General features: G+C 33.2%; 1 long non-coding RNA gene across 3 annotated transcripts; it reads left to right on the forward strand.

The window, feature by feature from the left end:
* Positions 1 to 296: 296 nt before the first annotated feature.
* LOC138710694 (uncharacterized) lies at positions 297 to 12151 on the forward strand. Of its 3 annotated transcripts, XR_011335293.1 has the most exons (5): positions 299 to 359; positions 3566 to 3686; positions 6588 to 6683; positions 7617 to 7701; positions 11824 to 12151. It is a non-coding gene; the product is annotated as an uncharacterized lncRNA (long non-coding RNA). The 3 variants fall into 3 exon arrangements; XR_011335294.1 differs by lacking the exon at positions 11824 to 12151 and having other exon boundaries at positions 297 to 354; positions 7617 to 9843; XR_011335292.1 differs by lacking the exon at positions 11824 to 12151 and having other exon boundaries at positions 7617 to 9843.
* Positions 12152 to 23993: the final 11842 nt, after the last annotated feature.

The following is a 23993-nucleotide window of genomic DNA, read 5'->3' on the forward strand; positions in this document are numbered from 1 at the left end:
TTCTGTAGTACATGAACGGCATCGTATGCAGAAGAGTGAGTATTTGAATAGGGTCAAGTTCCAACTTAATATTTGATTTGTATGTGTGTGAGATTTAGAAGACAAATGGATATAAAAGATAAATAACTGCATTTAAAATTAATTTTCACAAAATTTACACTCATTTAAAACAATTTTTTTTTATCTATATCATATTAAACATACGCTTTTTTTTTCAATAGCAATATTTACGTCATTTCCGTCTGAAATGCTATTGGCTGAATCAAGAAGCTTGCCGTTAGTACACGTCACTGAACCCTGGACTCCATTTAGTCCAACGGACGTCGTGGAGCAGAGCGTATGGTCCTCGGTTCGGTAAGGTAACGGTTCAATTTTCAACTTTTAAACCAAGTTTAGTGTGGAGTTACAATACTATTTAAAACTAAAATCTATTTTGCAATCAAATAAATATGAGTAGAACGAAATTATAGTTCTATTTAACGTTGAATAAAGCGATTTTCTATTGCAGTAAGTTTAATGAAATTCTTTACAGTCTTGATGAAGTATTAAAGATGGCTTAAAATAGAAATAGGCCCATTAAAGACTATGTGGTAAAAATAAGCTGTTTATTTGAAGTAAAATGTCTGTTTTACTTAAAGCAATTTCTCTTTACAGAATACTGTACGTGCTTTTATTCTAGAGAACTCCTGCATTCTAGACTATTCTGGAAAATCTTGTCGACATCCAACATTTTATTCGTGGACTCCATTTTTGTTAGACATTTTCTGCAGCCATCTTAATCTTTTTTGTATGGGACTGATTAAAAATCGACGCAAGTTTAACACACTTTTGTGTTCTGGTAGAATTCTGCTAAATATCTTGGCCGCTCACGTTTTTTTGTTAATACGACGCATGAAAATTTATTCATGAAATTGGTCTTAAATATCTCAATGCAATTATATTTGAAATTTTGTCTCTGTTCTTAAATCGATAAAATGGCCACCATTTTGAATCAGTGGCATAAGTGCAGTCAAGTAGTCTGAAAAATATATATAGCATGTAGAAACTAATTTGGTGAAGGTAATCTGATTGTTAGCTGTTTTGTTTTAGTGTGTTGGATTAAACTAACCCTAGCATTTGGAGGTTTAGTAAATTTAAGAGAACTTGGTGATGGAGAAATTATAGCATACTGCACTTACGCCATTATAAAAATTTCACCCACATTTTTTGAGTTAAAGATAACAATTCGTAAAAGTTTTCCTTATTTCAGAATCATAGTGCACATAAAATTAAAATTAAATGGTAGCGAATTACCAACTGTTTGAATGTCGTGTTCTTTTTTAAATGCATGCAATCAGACTTTAAACTTTTCTTCCTCTGTCGTTGGCAATTCCAGGCTGAAAATAAATCCCATTTAAAGTACAAAAATTGGAGCAAAATCGAAGCTTTTAGTTTTAAGAGTTGCTCCGTTGAGATGCTGCAGAAAAGGTTAATTACCACAAAATTTGTTGTAAAGACGCATTTGACTACCTCGGTATAATCATTTTCTGGATGAAACAGTGGACTTGTTAACCGCAGTGGATTAACGATTTTGTCTGACCGTGAAACTAGCAAGCACGGATTCAGATCCTGCTTGGGACAAGTTACCTGCTTGATGTTTTCTCCGGGGTTTTCCCTCAACCCAATAAGACCAAATGCGGGTGGATTTCGGCCCTGCATTCTGTACTCATTTCATTTTCAGTTCAATGTATTCCATAATCTTACATTAGCATTGAAGCTTTAAGATATGGAATATGTCTAGATTTACGAATTTCTTGACGAGATGGAACCAGCATTATCACTTTCTTCCGACTCAAACTAGATAACTATAGCAGTTGACAGTGTCGTAAAAGAAGCAACTAAAATATTGAGCTACCTCTAAATTCCCCACGTCATCGAGAGGTTATGAGCAGCTGAAATCAAGTTCGTTGCTAATTCATGTAGATCTTTACCTTCATATAACGAATGAAGTAAATGTAATTTGTGTACTATTGTGTTACCATTGTTAAGGTACAAATTTACTTAAATTCTCGGCTTGTAGTCTAGTCAAACGTATCGTAAAAAATAAATTTAAAAAATGTATACTACTTTAAAATTACGTTACCACGTTGAGGTAGAGATTTACGTACGTATTCTTCTTCTCGTCGAGTCATATGTAATGTAAACGAAAGAAAAATTGAGTACCGACACCGAAATAAGGGTGGAAAATTTGTGTGGAATTGGTGGCAGAGGAAAAGGTGTGGGCAGATGGGATCGCTCTATCCAGGTGGAATTGGTAGGCGGCACATCTCATTTCCGTGTCTTTCCTTACTGATCACAGAGAAAAGGCGAGTTTTCGAAAGCTCGAATCAGTGATATGTTAGATTAGGTTAGTCTAGTCTTTTGCTACGGTTTGCATTATTCACAATTGTCTAAATATGTCGATATCCCATTCAAATTCCTCACCCATGCTATCCCGTAGTGTCTTTGATGGGAGGTCGTTCCTATTCGCCATTGGTAACGATATTCTAAAGATTACCTATAAGTATAGTTTATTTATTGGAGACAGTGGGATTAAAATCAATGACTATGCGTCAATTTCGAAATTTAAATGAAACGCACAAAACTATAAAGACTTAAGAAGTGGGAGTTACATTCCCCCTCCCCTAGTGTGTTAACATACCAACATAATCGCTTTAGATATTTAAAAATAAATTCCGATGTGTTATATTAAATAAAAAAACACGCGCATTAAAACTAGCATTCGAAAACCAAACTTATGGTACAGCAGAAATCGGTGAACCAGAAAATAACGTAAATTACAGTGATATTTGCCTGAAATAACCAACATAAAATAAAATCCCCCCCAAAAAGTGTAAACATAAAGTAATATCAGAAAAAGAAAAATAACTGAAGAAACCGGAAGTGACAGCAATCATTTGCACATATCGTAAAACTCTATAGAATGAATGCCGCTCGAGAGCAACTGAAACTCATCCATCAGGCGCAAATGCTTATTAGTGCAAGAAATTCCTGCATCTGTTATCAGACACACTGTAAGGCATCATTGCAGGTCCCGTCTGTAATTAAGATTGGGCTGTCCATGGCACTGGAGTAATGATTAGCATGCCTGACCGTGAAACGAGTGCCCGGGTTCAAATCCTGGTTGGGAGGAGTTACGTGGTTGAGACATTTTCCGAGATCTTCCCTCAACCCAAATGCAAATGCTGGGTAACTTTCGGCGTTGGACCCCTGGACTCATTTCGCAGGCATTATCACCATCTCATTCAGACGCTACATAACCATAGCAGTTGAAAAGAAACGTAAAATAACCAATAAATAAAGATTAGGTCCCATACTCTCAGACTTTTGGTGTCTAATGTGGGTTTCTAAGGGAGTTGAAATTCTGTCTTCACATTTTAATAATATTTCATATGGAATTTGGGAACTAAAGACGAACAGTTAAATAAGGTGAATTATAATGAACATATTGAAAATTAATTTGATAACTTGTAACTCGGTTCTTACTATGTAATATAGCACTTTTTGTTCATGGCATGTACTTCAGGGAATTCCCATCTACAAGACACTGGCAGAACTACACGGATTGCCACTAGTGCAGTTGCTGAAATGTGGTATTGGTGCAACGTACCCAGTGGAGCAGAGCTTATGGCCTGGAGTTCAGTAAGGTAAGTAACTTAAAATTCCTGTTCCATGTTTTGTATATTTAAAACCTAGATTGAAGAGTGTGAACCCAAAACTCGCTCTGTCCATTTGGCAATTTTTATGATTTGCACATAAATTTCATTGTTTAAGACCTTTATCACATTTTAAGCATGTTTTCTAACAAAACTCCAATCCTCTTCAGTCTATTCTATAGACCACAAAAACAAAATATGAAATTTATATACCATTCGGCCATTGTGTTTTTCTCATATTAATTTATCCTGTACAGTCTTGTCGGTCCACACATGTGGAGAAACGGTTAGCGCTTCTGGCCGCGAAACCATGTGGCCCGGGTTCGATTCCCGGTTGGGGTAAGTTACCTGGTTGAGGTTTTCCCTCAACCTAATATGAGCAAATGCTGGGTAATTTTCAGTGCTGGACCCCGGACTCATTTCACCGGCATTTTCACCTTCATCTCATTCAGACGCTAAATAACCTAAGATGTTGATAAAGCGTCGTAAAATAACCTACTAAAAAAGTCCTGTTTTTTAACCATTTTTTTTTATCCGGCACTTAAATTGGTTCGTAGGTTAGTCCATATACATGGAGACAGTTTATTATATATAATTTGAAATCTGTATAGCCATGATGCATTTACGTTTTGCTTAATCTAGCACAAGGAAGCACAAGATTACTGTTATTTCTAACATAATTATGAACCATATTCATAACAGATAGGCTAAGTTATGATTTTCTTTAATGTATAGCAAGCAAGTTTATATAAACTGGGTACAGTCAAAACTTTTATTTCCTGAAAATAAAACTTGCAAGAATTTGTGTCTTTTAAATTGGCATTCATCTAATTGCTTTCTTCTGCCATCTAAATAGAACTTCGACACCACTGAAGTTGCCCCAAAGTAATATTCCGTAACTGATATGAGTGAAATAGTGCATAATAGGAGTAAAGTAGCGCCTTCTCAGAAATTGTGGGTATTGAGGAAAGTTGACCACAAATTCATACTTCAATTTGTTTTTAAATTACTCGCTTACTGCTTTAAGGAATCCGCAGGTTAATTGCCGCCCTCGCATAAGTCCGCCATCGGTCCCTATCCTGTGCAAAATTAATCCAGTATCTACAATCATATCCCACCTCCCTCAAATCCATTTTAATATCCTCCCATCTATGTCTCGGCCTCCCCAAAAGTTTTTTCCCTCCGGCCTCCCAACTAACATACTATCCTACATTTCTGGATTCACCCATACATGCTACATGCCTTGCCCATCTCAAGTCTGGATTTAATGTTCCTAATTATGTTGGATGAAGAATACAATACGTGCAGTTATGCGTTATGTAACTTTCTCAATTCTTCTGTAACTTTATCGCTCTTAGCCCTAAATATTTTTCTAAGCACCTTATTCTCAAACACCCTTAACCTCCGTTCTTTCTCTCAGAGTGAGAGTCCAAGTTTCACAGCCATACAGAACAACTGGTAATATAAGTGTTTTATAAATTCTAACTTTTAGATTTTTTGACAGCAGACTAGATGACAAAAGCTTCACAACCGAATAATGAGGCATATTTATTCTGCGTTCAATTTCCTGCCGAGTGTCATTTATATATTACTGTTGTTCCAGGATATTTGAATTTTTCTACCTCTTCGAAAGATAAATTGTCAATTTATATATTCGCCTTTCGTACGATATTCAGGTCACGAGACATAAATAATATACTTTCTTTTCGGGATTTACTTTCAAACCTATCGCTTTACTTGTTTCAAGTAAAATTTCCGCGTTTTCCCTAATTTGTTTTTAAATTACTAAAAAATAAAATGAAATTTGTTAATAGTTTACATTTTCAATGGTGAAAGTGCAGTAGATTGGCCAAAAAAGTTTCGTCATGTACAGACTAATGTGGAAAAAGGTGTTTTGTTACTCGTCCAATGTCGTAATTGTTTGAGGTATGTTGTTAAAAATAGGTGTTGAAAATTATTCTGTATCTAAGAATATTTTGAAAATTAGTTGAGATGTCGTGGTGGTGCTGGTTGTGGTTGTGGTGCTGGTGGTGGTGATTGTGGTGGTGGTGGGGGTGATGGTGGTGGTGGTGGTGGTTGTTGTGGTGGTGGTGGTGGTGGTGGTGGTGGTGGTGAAAGATAGACACCCTATTGCACTTTCACCATTATGAAATGTGATCTTAAAATTTTAAATAAATTTATATGCTTAAATTAAATTTTGGTTTAAAGAAAATTGTCGTTTCATTTAAATTCTGCAGAAAAGGATGCAAATAAATAAAATTACATTGGAAATGTATTTTGAAATATTGCAAATGAAATAAAAGATTGAACGGTTTTCTTTACATTAATATTCAATATTACCTCTAACCCGTTAAAAAACACAATCGAAAATGTAGAAAAACTTGAACGTAAATTAAACCACACTGATGTATGGGTTTGTGATCAAGATGGATGCAAAGTATTAATTACAAAATTTGGTATGTTCGGTAACTTTTCCAAATTTGTTGATCTCCAATTTAATTAAGCTATTACTTCTACTTCATTTGGTGGAGATAACTGAATTATTCAAGAGTAGAGTTGCTTTTTATATAGGAAATTTATAAATGTGATGAAATGAAAAATAAATTAAATTAGAACTAGATATACTTCGCATACAAAGGAGACCATTTTCAGCTGTGTACGAAGTTCTGTTACTAAATTTATTAAACCTAATACTATTTTCGGAAATATTTAACAAAATAATATACTCTTGAATATACTCTAGCAATTCTTATTTGTATGATTAGTAAAAATAAAATTTACGATGATTGTGTGTGTGTGTGTGTGTGTGTGTGTGTATAACATATAGTTTTCATTAAATGTTAGTACATTCTTGACATCAATTGTGACAAATTATTTTTCTTTTTTGCCGAGGATTATTGCTGAGAGATTTCTTGAACTGACGAAGGGAATCAGTACCATGGAACCAGATGGCGGCATACATTTTTCTTCATTTTTTATTGGTAGTCGGTAAGTTCATTTAATATTCCACAGAATTTCTTAAATAGGTTACCATTCTTTTCTAAGAAAAATCTAGTTAAGTAATGTAAATATTCAGTGTTTGAAATAATGGATTATTTTGTTGTTACATAGATTTGCTCTATATTAGGACACAATACTTAAACTTTCAAATAAAATTACGCAAGTAATTTTTGTAACTATGATAGTAACATAATACTTTCAATTTAATTTATAATATAATATAATCGAGCCTATAAAAGAGTACAATGAGTACAATGTGAATAGCCACAAAATGTAGGCGTGTAGTTTCCTAATAATTTAAAAATCACATTGAGGTGATACTTTAATTTACTCTCAATAAATAATTCTAATTATATGCTTCCTGTGACGAGAATACTTGTAAGAGTCAGATAATGTTAACATAAATTTAACTTCACGTTACTCCACATATCTGAAAAAAAAAAAAACGGAATTTTTTAAAGATATACGAAACTTACAATTAAATAACACATACAATAATGGATACGCACATAGATAATTTTGGATTAATCTTATGGCATGGTCTCAAAACTGTTCTTTCGCTAATTGTGAAGCTCCACTCCACCATCGATTTTAGATTTTTTTCTGAAAACCCTCAATTTTTACTCCTTTTTTCAAAAGAACTTAGAAAAAAAAGTTAACGAGATAACCTAAACTAATCTAACCTAAATTTCGACTTGGACATCAATCTGACAAACACATCAATCTCTCTTACCTTAATTGTCAAATTGGTGCCTAAGTCAAAATTTAGGTTAGGTTAGGTCATCTCGTTTGGGGGTTTTAGAAAAAAAAATGAAAATGTATGGTAGAGTGGATCTTCACAATTATTCTTCTTTCATTAGGTTTATATTTTGTTCATGTACTCTGAATTCTAAAATATTTTTCTTCTTACCTCAAATCTAGGCGAGGTGTATCACTGTGCAGATAATGTGGTGCCTGAGAGGAATTTCCAGGAAGATGCATCTGGAGCAGCTCAGGAGTGAACGAAGTTAAGTATCAGACGAGAGATTTAATACTTTTCTTTGTGGTTGTGTAGACAAATTTCAATTTCTAACAGCGTTGAGATATGTTTTAAGTTTCGGACCATGAAATTCCATTATTCATCTAGTAGTGCCTAAGAAATTACTTCTAATCTGGTTCTATACTGTATGTCTGGCTAGCCAAAAAGACTGTATCAAATACAATAGAGATCTCTACAGATCTTGGGAGATAGATTATCGAAGGTGAAAACTGAAACTAATTCAGAATTTTAGAATGATACTAATTCTAGCCTGCTGTTAGAAAGCAAATATTTTGTGAAGCCAGATTAATGTTTAGAGTTAATAACGATGAATAAAATAATTTCGGGATTTGCTAAGTAATAGAAATATTTCTTCTAAATTTTAATAACCATTTCTAGGCTTCTATAAGTCATTTCGGGATTTTCTAAGTAGTACAAATATATCTTCTAAATTGTAATAACCATTTCTAAGCTTCTATTGAACATATCAGCCTACAAAAATATTAGATATTTCATTACTATTTTTAGAGAATGAGACATTACTGCCTAACGTAATTCGAATGTGTCAAAATTATTCTAAAATAATGTCGAATTAGTGACTTAAAATACTTGAGACATTTCTGTCTGGACGAATTTAACCTCAGATATTAAGTTTAGCATAATGCTTGAATATTAAGCAATTCGTAATTGTTATTAAATTTTCAAGGTCATTTAGGCCTACATTTTCGGAACTTTGTTCACTACTTCAGTACATTGCGAATTATTATTTTCTTAATGATTGCAGGGAAAATATTTTTTATATTGAATAATTATAAAATACCACATTGTGTCCAAACTACTATTTAGTTTTAAATCTCCATTTAACTCATTCTTGAGTGAACCTCATGCGATCGAATCGACAAACAAAATGAGAAAGTTTCATCATCTCTAATTCGTCTTTATCATTTTATGTAAAACCCGTTCTAAATAACTTGATATCTGGATATATATCTGAAGACTAAAACTTTTCAGTTACTAGTTGTCACGATCTGTAACAGTTCATCAAATAACCATTCAGTTTCATTTCTAGGGAATTCAAATCCGAACACAAACCGGAATTTTCTTAAAATCTTGTTGAGAAGGAATCTAGATATCAACTTGTATTAGAAATTTTACTCATCTGTCAGTATAGAACGCTGATAATGTAGATGTAAATGAATGTGCAATAATATATATTTATTTTTATTAAGTTAGACTTCAATTATTCAGTGTTTATTCATGTTTCGAATTTTTCTTTAGAGGAGGATTGTATTTTTTCTACTTGAAGTAAATTTCATTAATTTATTATGTATTTTCTTACAGGTGTACTAAGAGTAAATAGTCTAATGTGATGTTATTTAAATTAATTCTAGATTTAAGCAATATTGTTCATAATTTGTCTATTGGTGACGGGCGATGTCTCAACTGTTCTCTTAAAAGTATTAATATTTTATTACTATTTTGAAATTTCAGTAGTTTTCAGTCTTACAGATAAAAAAAAATCAGTTATGATCGTCGTCTTTTCTGTAAATGTAGTAACATTGCTATACTCTGAAACTCTAATATAATTACTTCTTGAGGATTATGTGCCATAATGAATATTAATTTTTTCTCATTGGATTTGTTTTTCTATGGTATTCTAAAGTTGTTCAGTTTACACTGTTACCCAAACTGCTGATGTTAATTTTACTATATTAATTTTAATTTATGTTAACAATTTTTACTCCGAATAAAGTAGAATCTGTATTTTAAAATAATATTTTGACAGCATTTATTTTTCTTTCAAGTTGATTTTGATAGAGTTCAATTTTCGCGCCATCTTTAGGAAAATATTCATAATTGATGCCCAGCAAATGGTACTCATTAAGATTTGTTTCCTATGCTTTGTAATATTTTCAGTTATATGAATGTTTTAATCAGCAAACCTTTTTAGAGAAAAGAAATTTAATTAACTGAATAACTTTTCTTTTGCGAAATGTTGCTAAATTATGTCTAAACTACTAGTATTCGGATCCGGATGTATGTAAATTCTTAATGCGAAAGATATCGCTTCAATTTGTTTAGAAAAGCAAAGAGGTTATCCATGAAATTAAAAAGAACAGAATTTGAATTTAAGTTATTTTCATGTACAAATATTGAAATTTGTCGTGTACTATTTATAATGATCATGCCAAATTTTGACTTCAAAATTGATTATGATTACCCAACAATTGTCCAATTCATTTTTTATATTAAAGATAATACTATTGAAGTAACTCTCCTGTGAAACTTGTACTCTTCTTCAAAAAAATCTTAGAAATGCAAAGTGAAGTGTGAAGTGTGTAGTGCGTAGTGAAGTGAAAGTGAAAATTTGAAATGAAATAATTGGAAATGAAGAAAAAATGAAGAAAACTGGAGAAATAAAGAAATGAATAAGAAATGAAGAAAGCTGAAGAAAGAAATAAGAAAACTGAAGAAAGAAATGAATAAAGCTGAAGAATAGAAATGAAGCAAATTGATCACAAAGAAACTAAATCATGAAGGACAGAAAAAGTCGAAGATGAAAGAAAATAAAACTAAGCTACTAAAGGAACGTAATGTTGAGAGGGGTACAAGGATTCTTTTTAAACAAACCATCTTGAAAATTTTTGGACAGTTGTTTGGGCAGTCGCATTCACAGCATTTATATCATACAAGCCTCAAGTTACTTCCACAAAGAAAAATTGAATTCAAATAGTCATGGGGGATAGTTATCAATCATTCAGACTTCTCCACGTAAATATAATTTAAATTCTGGAACGGTATTGGCATTTGCAGGCAATTCAGACAAAATAATTTCGCGGAATTAATTCAATTTATTGGTCTGACCCAATATTGAAAGTTATGTTCCTAATTAACTCTTAAATTGGCAAAACTTCATTTCTCACACTAGTTTATTAAACCGTGTCGGACTGTAAAGAAAACTATCGCAATGTCCATATTTTATATATTGTACAATATTATAGTATTGTGAAATTTTAATTTTCCTACCAATTTTCTTTTCTATTCTATTAAAACTATAGCATATAGCCTATTAACCTGTTGTATCCTATAGGATACCTTGCGAATTTAAGGGTTAAAGCACTAAAATTTAACAAAAGTTTAAAATTATTGACAAGTGGATTGCGGAATATTTTTTCCACTAGTAAATTTTTTACAGAAAATTTATTGCATGCATAAGAGAGAATGATCAAGCTCCAAGTTGCCTGGCGTCTCATTGGGACTCTTCGATTATTTAAAATGCACTAATTTGTGATTGTTACTTTATTAGGATTCAGTTGGAGTCGTGTACTAAATGTATATTACTGGGAGTCGTCTATTTCTTCAGCATGGCAAAATCTTCCTTGTCCTTAAAAATTGAGTGTTGTATCAAGAGCACATCCTTAATTTGTCTTAAATAATTCGCTGTGTCATTGTTATACTTTATATTTATTTCTGTCTTATTGCTTTATTTAGTTATATTGATAGTGTTAACAATTATTAACGTTACTAATTAAATTTATTTAATTGTGATTAATTTGCTACAAATATTATATGATGCATTGTTTTTAACGTCTGGATTATTTCTCGCATATTTACAATTTTTAAATATTAGTTTTAGTATATAATTATTTCAATGTGTATTTGTTTCCAGGAGAGACTACTACGTACTAATTTAAAGTTTTCCCTTTATATTAGGTTCTTAATAGCTGACGAAGGATGATGAAACTTTCTCACTGAAGTGTCACATTCATATCTGTAACAACAAATATTTTTATGCCGTCGTACTAAAAAATCTTATCCTCATGAAATGAAAGTTAATTTTACTATGTCGTAACAATTATTATACAATTTAGCCCGTTCACTTCCACATTCCGACATCGATGTACATTTTTATACCATGTCTCTGTATAAATTTGTTTCGAGGTGATACATTTGTAATTCTTGTACCATTTTTACCAGAAACTGCTCTTCATTGTTCGTATGTGATTGGATCGGAGTTACGTTTTATTTCTATCTTACAATTATCCTCACAGATTTAACAGAACTTTATTACAACTGTTTTTATCATGTATAACTTAATTTTGGTTATAGAGAGAATTCATCCTGGAGGAGAATGCTGATATCACAAGAGGATACAAGTGTTGGCAGATTGTTCGTCTCCTCTGTGGGAAGATCAAAATCAAAAATACATAAAATAGGTTTTGAATGTTTGAAGACAGTTTGATATGTACTTGTGGATACAAATGTAAATATGGTGAACAAGTTAGTCTTTCTGTATTCTCCAGTATAAAAATATCATTGCAAAGTAAAGATATTCAACACACAATTTAGACGAGTTGCTGGAGTATTGTATTGGTTTTGACAGTTCACTGTTGTATTACTCTTTTGGAAGTAATAATGGCACAATAAACACAATGATTCTAAACTTATTCTTTATTCATTCTAAATTCCTCATAAATTCGCTTTGTATGTATCACACTCTCATTTGGACACAATATATACATGGACATCATTTTATTTTTACTTCAATTTTTATTGTACCTGAGTTTTTGAATGTACTCCACTCCCACCCCTCTACTAGTAAACTTGAAACACAGGACCAAGGCTGGGTATGCAGTCAAAGTCGCCTTACGGTCATGGTAAGCACAGTTATTGAATATAGTACGTTCCGGAAATATGTTTGCGTTTTCCAGTGAAGAAAGAGCTTTCAATATTGAATCATATTTTCGCACAGGTACTGACGTCCGTTTGCCTACATCGCATCCCGGTTTCCCTCACACGTTTATGCTCGCCCCTATGGGCTGTCTTAGCTCTTTTCTGAAAATAATTTGTTAGGAATTGGACATCTACGTAATATTATACAACTGTTTAAAATAACCTAAATAAAAGGGTCTCGTCAAGTCACGTGATTTTCCCTCTTTCTACGAGCATGCGACAAAACCACTTGGACGGACAGTAGCTAGCATGTCTGAGTGATTTTCTTTTTTCGGATCGGGCAGAAGTGAAGAGTAAATTTGCAGTACGTAAAGTACTATTTTATAGAGTAGGTACAGAATTATTTCAACGTAAATTACTGGTACCAAGGACGAAACTGGTAATTGGAATTAAGTACAGAAAACAAAATCCAAAATATTCTTCCAAAACCTACTTCTTACGTGTGAAACTTGGACTTACCCTGTACTCTTCATGTACAAGGATCATTCATGCAATAAGTTGTTTAATAAATGAGTTACATATAATAATAATAATAATAATAATAATAATAATAATAATAATAATAATAATCCTACTTCATTACCACAACAAAGATACATACTGATTTTTTTTTTACATAAACACTAGCACCCCCAGAAATAGTAAGTAAACATTTCAATAAGCTGATGAAAGTAATGTTAAGGTGATTTAATTTCATTAAATTATTTTTCGTACAAATATTATGGATTTTGTACGATGGTTCAACATTTGAATTATCCATTGAAGAAACTGAATTTGGAATAGACAAATACAGCTGTATTTCAGTGTCAGATCACAAGGGTAATTCTCTTGTCTGCCAAGTGTACTGACTCATTGACTTAAGACTAGCACAGTCTAGTATAATACAGTCACGAAGGTTCAGTTGTTGAGGGTACTAGGAACAACAGACTGTGCAGATTCTATTTCGAATTGTCTGTAATGAGGCGATAGTAACGATTCTAATGGTTAGCAACTATCTATGGATGCATATTCCCTACGTATTGAGCTTCGTAATTATATATTAGACTGTGCTACTAGTATTGGCTTGGAAGCTAATTTATTATGTTTGAATAATTTTAAGCATTTATAAGCTTAAATCGCATTAAGCTTTAAAATTCGTACTCTTACAACAAATGCTAAAATGTATTCTGAGTAAAATTTCGAAATTCTTGTAATAAAAGAATAATTTAATTATATGTAAGTGTCAAAAAATTAGAGCGCACACAAATGTCACTTTACGTAATAAATGTGAAAAAACAAACGCCTGTAAATATTTACTTCCATGAGAATTTACTTTCATGTTAAGGAGAGGAATTTTCAAGTAATTTGTTATATTTCGATATTATTTGTTAGAGATCCATACTTAAAAATTAATTCAAAAGTGGGACGTTGGGAATACAGCTGACAGCCAACATCACGGAATTTATGGTGGGAGAAAGCGATTGAGTAGAAGATTCCTCTCAGTACTTAAATTTTCTTGTCAAATCATCACATTGTTGAACTGCTTTCATGTTTACTCTAACCTGTATAACTATGGTTCTGTGAATATAGTATTATTTTGTGTAAGTGTGAAATAATAGCTTTCTAATTTGCTAAGAAGTAACGCATATTTCAATTACACTTTGTAATTACGAATTGTGTAATGCAACTCAAATTACAAAAAAAGCATAATTAAGGTCATAAGAAATGACTGTTTTTCACATTCTTAATTTGAAAGAAAGAACTACTTGAATTGATTGTAAAGGAAAAAGTGCATCATCGCAATCAATATTTTTTACGGAAGTAAAAAATCTAGAAGAAGTTAGGCCTTAGAAAATTAACACTCAATCATTCCAATCCCTTACCACCAGAGGCGCACCCAGAAACATGGTTGAGCGGGGGCTATCTGTCAGAGCAACATGAAAGCTGTATAGCCAGGGTTGCCAGACTGTACGATAATTTTTTTTTTCGTACGATAATTTCATCCAATAAACGATAAACCATTTTGATATTAAAAATCGTCCTTAAAATGCGATAATTTCGAGTTTTTCAGATTATAATAAAATAGTTTTTTTTTCAGTTATATGTTATCACTGACCACAAAGGTTTATGTCTGATACGAACTCCATAAGCTTAATTAAAATTTAACTTAAGAAAGAAATTGACAAGGATATTGACTGCCTGCGTTTACATTAAAAATGACTAATTGTTAAGAGACAATGATTGGAAATTGAGCAAGCGGTTACTATGCCACGTGCCGAAGATGTGACTTGTTGATATCTACAAAGTAGTAATTGTTGTAATCTTTAACTGGTGTTGAATTTAATATTTGAGGAGCAACTCTTCAAAATGCATAAAGTCCTAGGGAAGTAAATTTTCAGGAGAAGTGAAAAACTGATTACTTAAGAAATATTTATTGCAATTTTTTTAAATTCACAAACACGAATAAGGAAGAGATCTTGAAAGAGGACATGTTTTTGAAAAGTGAAAAATGTTACTGTGTGTCTTACTATAAAAGTTTTTGTGATGGACTAAATGCACTTCGTTTCGTCCTAATGGACAAAATTCTATTTGATCAGTCAGTTTTGGACATTATGCATTTTGTCAATAAGTTATTAACATTATAATGATAATTCAGGTGAAACAGATTTTAATTATGAATTTATTATTTAGGAACATTTGCATTGTAACTTAATTGCAATTAAATCCTTATAAAATAATATGACAAATTTTGGGTCCAAGTAATTTGTTTACAATTTTCCAAGAACTTTTCATTATATTAACAGTCAAAAACGATTGGTAGTTACATAATCGAGAAAAATTATTTATAATATTTTCCCAAGAACAGGTTCCTAATCTGAACAGTCACAAGCAACGTCGTCTTCGTCGCCAAGGTGAATACAAGGAAGGTGGAGGCAGTTTGTGAAGAACTTCAGTCCTTCATTTTGCTTCCAATTTTCTCCAAACGTGTGTTAGCAATTGGACCGCAATTTTGACAGTGGTTGAACCTGTTGAAAATCAAATGTGAATATCTTGCTACTATTAGGAATAAGCCTAATTAATTTATGAAAGGCTTTTGCTTTCAATCTGTGTGATCCAAATTCACTCATTATTCATATTCATATTTATTGTCATCAAACGGCTTTCGGGTAGTGGTTTCCCTCACATTTCTGCATACGGTCCACCACTACCTTGCTTACATTCCATCATATATCCTTTATATTTCTCTTATCTATGTTTCCCCAAATCTTCCAGTTATCTAAAGTTTAACCCTGCTTCTGTCTATTTCTTCCTCCATCCTTTCTTCTTCTTCTTCTTCTTCACTTCAAGGATTAGGTTCATGTTAAACCTGTTCCGGCGCCCATTTCGCTCTTGGTCTTCCTACATCTCGTTTTCCTTTTGGTTTATATCCCATTGCTAAAGCTGGCAGTCTGTAATTCGGCATCCTTTGTAGATGTTCACACCACCTTCTGTTATTCCTCTTTAATTTCACCAGCAATGGTTCCACCTCTAATTTCTTCCGTATATCTATGTTCTTCTTTTTATCTTGTATTGTACATCCTAGTGTACTTCCCATAAATTTCATTTCTGCTACCTGGACTTTTGATTTATCTTTTTCTGTAATTATTCTGGTTTCACTTCCATAAGTTAGCATAGGTACTGCGATTGTATTGAAAAATTTTATCCGTGTATCTTTTCTTGTTTTGCTTTTTAAAGATCTATGGATTGTTCCACAGACATTTCGATATACCGTATTTATAACTCTTAACTTTCTTTATCTTCCCACAATATAATTCCCGAGTGCTATGCAATACTGTCCACCTTTCTCTTATATAGAAACATTCTCGTCTACATCTACTCCTCCATCTCTACTGCTATCATTGTCATCTTTCATTACTGTTATCCCTACGTTTCTGTTTATCGTTAAAACCTTTTTATCTCTGAGTAGTATTCACTAATATTTCTGCTATCTCCTCTACTTTATCTTATTATATTACTTGTCTCAATTATTATTGCAATGTTCTAACGTTTGTGATACCTCCTTGATACTTTTTCACTTTATTGGATAACTTTTACGGTTCACTCTCACTACTTGCTCTCACTTTCTACCTCCTCACTTCACATAATTTTTCCTCCCAATTACTTCAAACCCTACCTATTATTTACATACTATCTCCTCTCTTATTAGTCACACTACCATACTGCTTTTCTTCTCTCTAATTTACTCTATTCATCTTCTATTAACAATTGATTACTTGTTCCTCTATATTATTCATAGTTCCACTTCAGTTACACTAATTGATCTAATACTCCCATTTTTACCGCATCTAATGCCTCAGACGAAGTCAGATATCTCCTCTAGTTCACTTGTTATACTTCACACGTCTTAGTTTGCACTTCCTTGTTTCCTTAACTAACACATAACTCGCTGAATTTTTATACAAGTTTCATCTAGTTTTTCGCACATCTTTTTTAGTTCCCTCTCAAAATCACCCACGATTGCTGGACTTTGACCAGCTGCGCTCTCGTTGTCTGTTGTATTCTCGACTTCTTTCTTCTCTTCGTCGCAGTCCCTTTCGTAACTTACACTCGGACCTGCACTCGCAAAGACTACTTTCCTTGTACTCTCCATATTCCCCTTAGATGATTCTCCTATTATTCCCAACCCTGGACTCCTCTCCTTCTCTTTCCATCTTCTTACCTCTATTATCCGCTCACTTGATTCATAGCCATCAGTAGCTCCCCCTTCTTCACTAGACTCATTCATCATTACACAACTTAAACCTTGCTTTCTCTTATCATTCGCATAAATTCACTCATTAGCTTATTTTTTTTATTCATGTCTCTGGCAATAGTCATTTCATTTTTGCTCTGTGCAGGCTGTTTACCAGAATAGAACAACTTCGGAAACGTCCTAAACTATTTGGCATAGCAGATCAAATTTCATTAGTTGAGTTGAGGATCGTTGTCTCGAAACCTGTAATACAAAGCAACAAAACTAAATGAATGAATGAATGAATTAATTAATTAATTAATTGATAATACTTCAATTTTGTAAGCAGAGTTATGTATTTTTGATCTCCTTTAATATGTTCAGGCCCTGCAATACCATATTACATTGTTCTTACCTGTTTTCATATTCAATTTTTCTTCTTGTTTTTCTCTTCATCCGTTTCCTTGTCCCTCGATCTTTTTCTTCTCCAACTATAACACTAGAACTTTGCATCAGATGATCCATTGTTCTGATAGTGAAAAGTACAGAAACTTCCACCAGACAACTTTACTTTACAATGAGAATGAAAAATGTCTCGACAACGCATATAAATGAAAATAAAAAAAATAATTAAAGTCAACACTAACATTGTTGTATGATTACGTTGATTGTTTGAATTTAAATTCTAGTCTAACATGGTTGCCACATTATTTCGTGTCGGAGGGAAAACATTAGTTTAAAGAGAAATGGACAAAATTCTATTCGATGCATTCACACTAGAGGACAAAATGCTATTCGGTCTGTCCACTACTTTTCGAAGCTCTATTAAAAAGTGTTAAAATGTGTTTTGTTGAAATCTGAATGCAGGAGCGTGTAGGGCATGTTAAAAACTATCCGATTTCATATCAAACTCAATTTTGTCCATGGGTGGACATTATGCGTTTTGAAGAGTTGATCGTCATTTCTTGTAAACGATGACAAGGAATAATTACACATAAATGCTTACCTGTAGATGGTGGTGGTGATAGCTGATATTCGCCGCTGCTTATCATAATAAAATATACTGTAGCTGAGAAGTAAACCAACACAAATTTTAAGACAATACTTTAATCGAGACAGAGCCCACACTCCAATAGCTAACTGTTGTTACTCCTTTTCACGCTGGAACAGTACGAGGTAAGTTAAATTTACTCCATCCTTCATTGAGAACGACCTGTTCGAGCGTTACTTATCAAGTTGCCTTCTATGTTGAACTCCCTGTATATTCCAAATTACTCCTCCCAATTAGCAATTAGCGTTACGTTCAACCAGAGTTTACAATATTGACATGGATGCCTGACACAATTAATAAAAGTCTGCTACGGAATTGTTACCGTTTCTTTCACTGGCATACGTTTATCATGCTTAATTTGATTGATAAAACTTTAAATACTCTACTAGAATTGTGAACATCATAGCAGAATAACGATATTAAACGCACGATTTAGAGTATTGTTTTCTTAAGTACTTTAATGCACATACTGTTGTGTTTAGATAGCTTGGCCGGTGTTACTCGCGAACATTTGAGTAGGGGTGATGTGGAGTGAGTCAGTTTCTCAGCAAATTCAATGTTCAAGAGGGAACGGAGGAGAACTGCATGCGTACTGACGTAAGTTACAGCTATGTTCAAACACATTGGTCAAATACCTGCACTCCAAGGGCGATCACAGTTTCTCTAAACACTCGTAGTTCACACAATAAACTCTTCACTTTTCAATCTTGCACTCACAAAAGAATATACCTTAATGTCTCTATAGGTTCCATTACGATACTATTGCAAAAACAACTACGAACTTTCAAAAGGAGTAGAACTCTACAGCAAAATTCTAATTCAAACGAAAAATTCCCAAAATGTTACAATGACGCACTATAATATTATTTATTTTTTGATATATCATTGAAATTCTTTTAATGTAAGCTATAATTTTACACAGGCATATTACGTAATTTCGTACACGTACAACATTAATTTATATATTTTATTGTAAAAGCACAAGGTCCATATATTTATAGCGTTATATTAATTACATGACTACTCGTCATATAATTTTATATTTATGAATTTAAAAATATAGTGACTTAGCATTGTCCTAAAAAATTCAAATTGAAACAAAACATTAACTAAATTTCACCATGATACAGTATAATATTACACTACTTTATAACCTGTAATTACAATTTCTTCGCTTCAAACAGTTAATCACATGATAGTAGTAGATGTGTCTTGAACCTGGAATGTCATACCTAGAACGCTAGAACGCTGAAAGACAGGTGAAATAAATAAATAAATAAATAAATAAGTACGTAAGTAAGTAAGTAAATAAATAAATAAATTTAATAACATTAATAAATTTAATAAAATTAATAAAATTAAATAAATTAAATAAATTAAATTAAATAAATAAAATAAATAAATAAATAAAGAAATAAACAGAAAAATCTGCTTTCTTTTTTAATAATAATTGATCGAAGATATATCACTGAAAATCCTTTAATGTAAACTAAAATTTTACATACGCATACGCATGTTACATAATTTCGCACACGCACACCATTAACATATTTATTTTATTAGAAAAGCACAAAGTCGATATATTTATAGTGATACATTAATTACATGCCTGCTCGTCATATAATTGTATATTTATGAATTAAAATATATAGTGACGTAGAATTGACCTAAAAATTCCAAATTTAAACAAAAAAATTAACGAAACATCATCATGCCGTAATATAATATTACACTTCTTTAAAACCTGTTATTATAGTTCTCTTAACACAAGCTCTTAAGTCGCTATACGTATACTACATAGATACAACACATATTTATTTTGTTATAACAGCACAATGTTAATCTGTTTATATTAGATTAGAATATCAATTATTTGATGGTAGTAGAGGTGTCTCGAACCTGGAATGTTGTACCTAGAATACTGAAAGAGAAGTCATTTAACCACTTAAGCTACGACAGCACATCAGTCAGTTGCTTTTTCAGCCGTATATCTGCCGTGCTGGAATGTTTCTTCAGGTAGTACCTATTCGCTCTGGATGTGTCAAACTTTTATCATGGCTTTGTTGTACCGCTTCGATAGCACAGTGGTAAAGTCTTGGTGCAGGAATGTGTTGTTTAACGCATTAGCAGATCGAATCCTCGTAATAGCTTTTTTTTTTTTAATAATAATTAATTGAACAACAAGCGTCTCACAGGATATGAGGAAGATTTAGACCGTTTCTCGGCATCAGTTTCCTTAGCCGAGAGCGCTAAAGCCTCGGTTATATTCTGGATGTTGTGGTCTGAGGATCGAATCTTCGCTATGGTTGTTCTCTCCTTTTAAATAATAATTTATTATAGAACAAGCGTATCACAGGATATGAGGAAGATTTAGACCGGTGGTTGATATCGCCTTCCTTAGCCAAGAGCGCTAAGGCGTGGGTTGTATTGTGGATGTGGTGATCCAAGGATCGAATCCTTATAAAGTCGTTCTTTTTTTTTTTTAATAATAATTAATTGAAGAACACGCATCTCACAGGATATGAGGAAGATTTAGACACTCATCGGCGTTGGTTTCCTTAGCCGGGAGCGCTAAGGCGTGGGTTATATTCCGAATATTGTGGTCCGAGGATCGAATCTTTACGAAGTCTGTTTTTCTTTTAAATAATAATGAATTGTAGAAGAAGCGTATCACAGGATATGAGGAAGATTTAGACCAGTGATCGGTATCGCCTTTCTTAGCCACGAGCCCTAAGGCGTGGGCTGCATTCTGGATCTGGTGATCCTAGGCACGAATCCTCGTAAAAGCTGTTCTTTTTTTTAAAATAATAATTAATTGAAGAACACGCGTCTCACAGGATATGAGGAAGATTTAGACCGCTGATCGTCATCGGTTTTCTTAGCCGAGAGCGCTAAGGCGTGGGTTGTACTCCGGATCTTGTGGTCCGAGGGTCGAATCTTTATGAAATCTATTTTTCTTTTAAATAGTAATTAATTGTAGAACAAGCGTATCACAGGATATGAGGAAGATTTAGACAGATGGTCGGTATCGCCTTCCTTAGTCGAGAGCGCTAAGGTGTGGGTTGTATTGTGGATCTGGTGATCCCACGATCGAATCCTCGTGAAAACTGTTCTCTTTTTTTTTTATTTTTTTTTAAATAATTAATTGAAGAACAAACGTATCACAGGATATGAGGAAGATTTAGACCGGTGGTCGGTACCGCCTTTCTTAGCTGAGAGCGCTAAGGCATAGCTTGTTCTGTTTGTTTCTATTCCAGTTTCATTGGTTCGAAACCTGGTAGAAACAAGAACATTAAAGGGATGCAAAAATTTTAACAATTCTGTGTCTCACCATGTCAACTGAGCTTGGCGGCCGAAGGCCGCCAAGCTCAGTTGACATGGTAAGACACACCACCCCTGCCGGCCTTGGCCGGCAGGGGTGGTGTGTTTTTAAAAACCACGTCCGGTTGTCGCTTTTAAAAATGAGACACCCCACCCCTGCCGGCCTTCGGCCGGCAGGGGTGGGGTGTCTCATTTTTAAAAAACACAACCCTGCCGGCCTTCGGCCGGCAGGGTTGGTGTGTCTTACCATGTCAACTGAGCTTGGCGGCCTTCGGCCGCCAAGCTCAGTTGACATGGTAAGACACACAATAGTTAAAAATTTTGCATCCCTTTAATGTTCTTGTTTCTACGAGGTTTCGAACCAATGAAACTGAAATAGAAACGAACAGAACAAGCCATGCCTTAGTGCTCTCAGCTAAGAAAGGCGATACCAACCACCGGTCTAAATCTTCCTCATATCCTGTGATACGTTTGTTCTTCAATTAATTATTATTTAAAAAATAAAAAAAAAAAAGAGAACAGCTTTCACGAGGATTCGATCGTGTGATCACCACATCCACAATACAACCCACACCTTAGCGCTCTCGACTAAGAAAGGCGATACCGACCATCTGTCTAAATCTTCCTCATATCCTGTGATACGCTTGTTCTACAATTAATTACTATTTAAAAGAAAAATAGATTTAATGAAGATTCGACCCTCGGACCACAAGATCCGGAATACACCCCACGCCTTAGCGCTCTCGGCTAAGGAAACCGATGACGATCAGCGGTCTAAATCTTCCTTATATCCTGTGAGACGCGTGTTCTTCAATTAATTATTATTTTAAAAAAAAGAACAGCTTTTACGAGGATTCGTGCCTAGGATCACCAGACCCACAATACAACCCACGCCTTAGGGCTCGTGGCTAAGAAAGGCGATACCGTTCACTGGTCTAAATCTTCCTCATATCCTGTGATACGCTTGTTCTACAATTAATTATTATTTGAAAGAAAAACAGACTTCGTAAAGATTCGATCCTCGGACCACAATATTCGGAATATAACCCACGCTTTACCGCTCCCGGCTAAGGAAACCAACGCCGATGAGTGTCTAAATCTTCCTCATATCCTGTGAGATGCGTGTTCTTCAATTAATTATTATTAAAAAAATAAAAGAACGACTTTATGAGGATTCGATCCTTGGATCACCACATCCACAATACAACCCACGCCTTAGCGCTCTTGGCTAAGGAAGGCGATGTCAACCACCGGTCTAAATCTTCCTCATATCCTGTGATACGCTTGTTCTATAATTAATTATTATTTAAAAGGAGAGAACAGCCATAGCGAAGATTCGATCCTCAGACCACAACATCCAGAATATAACCGAGGCTTTAGCGCTCTCGGCTAAGGAAACTGACGCCGAGAAGCGGTCTAAATCTTCCTCATATCCTGTGAGACGCTTGTTGTTCAATTAATTATTATTTAAAAAAACCAGCTTTTACGAGGATTCGATCTGCTAATGCGTTAAACAACACATTCCTGCACCAAGACTTTACCACTGTGCTATCGAAGCGGTACAACAAAGCCATGATAAAAGTTTGACACATCCAGAGCGAATAGGTACAACCTGAAGAAACATTCCAGCACGGCAGATATACGGCTGAAAAAGCAACTGACTGATGTGCTGTCGTAGCTTAAGTGATTAAATAACTTCTCTTTCAGTATTCTAGGTACAACATTCCAGGTTCGAGACACCTCTACTACCATCAAATAATTGATATTCTAATCTAATATAAACAGATTAACATTGTGTTGTTATAACAAAATAAATATGTGTTGTATCTATGTAGTATATGTATAGCGACTTAAGAGCTTGTGTTAAGAGAACTATAATAACAGGTTTTAAAGAAGTGTAATATTATATTACGGCATGATATTTCGTTAATTTTTTTGTTTAAATTTGGAATTTTTAGGTCAATTCTACGTCACTATATATTTTAATTCATAAATATACAATTATATGACGAGCAGGCATGTAATTAATGTATCACTATAAATATATCGACTTTGTGCTTTTCTAATAAAATAAATATGTTAATGGTGTGCGTGTGCGAAATTATGTAACATGCGTATGCGTATGTAAAATTTTAGTTTACATTAAAGGATTTTCAGTGATATATCTTCGATCAATTATTATTAAAAGAGAAAGCAGATTTTTCTATTTATTTATTTATTTATTTATTTATTTTATTTATTTAATTTAATTTATTTAATTTATTTAATTTTATTAATTTTATTAAATTTATTAATTTTATTAATTTTATTAAATTTATTTATTTATTTACTTACTTACGTACTTATTTATTTATTTATTTATTTATTTATTTATTTATTTATTTATTTATTTATTTATTTATTTATTTATTTATTTATTTATTTATTTATTTATTTATTTCACCTGTCTTTCAGCGTTCTAGC

The sequence above is a fragment of the Periplaneta americana genome, chromosome 12 (genome assembly GCF_040183065.1).
Source record: "Periplaneta americana isolate PAMFEO1 chromosome 12, P.americana_PAMFEO1_priV1, whole genome shotgun sequence".
Taxonomy (NCBI): domain Eukaryota; kingdom Metazoa; phylum Arthropoda; class Insecta; order Blattodea; family Blattidae; genus Periplaneta; species Periplaneta americana.